Below are 2,500 nucleotides of genomic sequence, written 5' to 3' on the forward strand. Positions count from 1 at the left end.
TTAGGGTTAGGGTTAGAGAGAAAACAGGATGATCCTGGTTTCTGCCTCCAGGTGGGGGAACAGGAAGAATCCCCTTGGCCTAGGTTAGTAGTAGAGCATGAAGACACAATAGGAAGACTTGCTCTACAGTTCTACTGCTGCTCAGATGACTCACTCGTGCGGTTGTCAAGTGAAGCTCAACTTCATAAAAAACAGGTCAGGACAAGTTGAGTCCTCTAACCTCAATTGGTAACAAAAATGGGTAAAAAAAGGTCTGAAAATCCCCTGTTCTCAAGCCATGTCTGTTCACTGATGATTAGTGAGAATAAATGGGGAAGTTATGGTCAGATAGATTGTATAAATAAACGTTCAAGCTTTCATACACAACGTTTCTCGAGAGTTGAAGGGAGGTATGCAGCAATTTCAAAAATGAGTGTCTCCCAGAGCGAAGAAATGCTGCCTGTCAAGAACATCAATAAAAGCATGTCCAATGTGTGTGAAGAGGACATGCATGTCATCACTATGCTCCCCCATAAGACAGGGATGGAAAAGCTTGGCGCATGAATGCCGGCAATGCTGGCAGGTTCCTGCAGGAGGTAAGACTGACTGAAACTGCTGGCTTAACCTGCGCTCATCCACCCTCCCAAGGGTCCCAAACGGGCAGCACGGAGAGGGGGGAGTGTCTGTCTGGGGGCCCCAAAGCTGAGGTCTGTCCTCTCGTTGACACTGCCGACGTATGGGTGGATATCGATGGTGTTGTGACGCCAGGTCAGGTGCCACTTCACCTGAGCTGAAACTATTGTACTGGGAAGAGATCGTCTCCACTAGAGCATTCGGCCTCCAGCAGTCCCTGTTCCCTCCACAGAATAACAATAGATAGCGGAACGTGTTTACACTAGTTAGTCTGAAAGAAGAACTTCATTCCAAAAGATCATAATATATCATAAATATATAATTTCAACATTTGATAATTTCTGAGATTATTGATAAAATATGAATCCCCTTTCCCATTTAAAACACCCCCAACGATATGACTCAGCTTTGAATAAAACCTGTGTTATAGCCTTGTAATGAGTTCGATTTGAGCTTTAAATAATTGACAAATGTTGGGAGAATTTATGGCTCTTTCTGAAGGCCCTGATTAACATAAAGTAGACGGATGAACAGTAACAAGGGTTGGTGTGAAATAATATTTATTTATAGAAGAAACAGCGATCCACACTTCAAATGACAATGTACCTAACATGGGAGACCTGCAGGGCCTTTAGGTCAGGTTGGTACTTTCACATGCACACACACACACACCGAAGTACTCATAAAATCATTAACTCAGTCATTTGTTCACTGATTATTTCCGTCACCGGTTTATTCATTCAGTCGGTTATTTGGTGTAAAATAGACAACACCTCAAGGAGAATCCTGGCTTCTGCTGTCCAGGCGAGCTGAACGCATTATAGCCTTTGTCTGGGGAGCAGTTGGTTGAAGAGCAATCCAATAATTGATTGTTGGGATGTTTAGAAGACATTCACTCATGCAGTTGTCGTGTGGTGAGAAGTATAGATCAACTCAACAGACTCAACGGAGGTGCATGATGGGTATGTGCAAGCTGTCTGGCCTAGAGGATGCCTATATTACAACCAGGTGTGAGACAAAATAGTGATTGAGGGTCCACCCAGATGTCTGACCAATCATCCCCACCCACTGGGGAGGTCATCCACGGACGGTGGATCCACTCGGGTTGTCACAGGGTGATGGGTTTTAGAACGGCTCATAATGACCAACCTCACACCTGCTTGTAAAACGGGCCTTTCAAGCAATTATTTGCAAGTATATACAAAAATAATCCATCATCCAGTGTTTTTCTGATCTGGGATCCAACCACCCTACTGCGTTACAGCATAACTTCTGGGGGGAGACGGCACAGAGATATTGTACAGAAGAAAACATTTCCATTTTAAAAGGTGCATTTCCCCTGTCTATAGCAACATGATTGGATGAAACAAATTGAGGTTAAACAAAGCCTTGTTTACACAGATTTGACCTCATCTCCCATCAGACTTTAGGCTAATCTTAAATCTGATTAGTGAGATTGCGTAAGAAAGCTGGGCCGCGCTCTGTTCTGTTAGTACCGGTGTTACCTCTAACTGGTAGTCCTAGGAAACAATGTGGCCACCAGAACCAGTGGGAGAAGTCTCATCCATACAATACTCTACGCGGGCACACACACACACACACACACACACACACACACACACACACACACACACATGCACATACAAAACAGGCAAAAATCAGCGGATCCACATTAACACACTGACTAAGTGTCCAAAGTCAAAATCAAACTCAGAATCAAAAGCAAGGCAATAAATACTGAGCACACAGTGCCGATTACATGAAACATTTTAAAACTCTGATAGCCATTTCTCCATGAACCCATTTCCTTCTGTCCTTGGAGTCCCTCACCTCAGCACCATCACAACATCTCTCGACATTTTCTGTACACTTCCATTTTTTCAAATGT

General features: G+C 43.8%; 1 protein-coding gene across 7 annotated transcripts in view; it reads right to left on the reverse strand.

Moving 5' to 3' along the window:
* Positions 1-97: 97 nt before the first annotated feature.
* The window catches only part of dtnba (dystrobrevin, beta a), a 30,952-nt gene continuing 28,549 nt past the window's right edge, over positions 98-2,500 (reverse strand). For 5 of the 7 annotated variants that reach the window (XR_008893609.1, XR_008893610.1, XR_008893611.1 and 2 more), the window contains one exon: positions 98-2,500. This exon is cut by the window's right edge and continues 381 nt beyond it. The gene's annotated coding sequence lies outside the window, so the exon portion shown is untranslated. The other 2 variants (XM_056581110.1, XM_056581109.1) reach the window with 1 other exon arrangement.

The sequence above is a fragment of the Gadus chalcogrammus genome, chromosome 21 (assembly GCF_026213295.1).
Source record: "Gadus chalcogrammus isolate NIFS_2021 chromosome 21, NIFS_Gcha_1.0, whole genome shotgun sequence".
Taxonomy (NCBI): Eukaryota; Metazoa; Chordata; class Actinopteri; order Gadiformes; family Gadidae; genus Gadus; species Gadus chalcogrammus.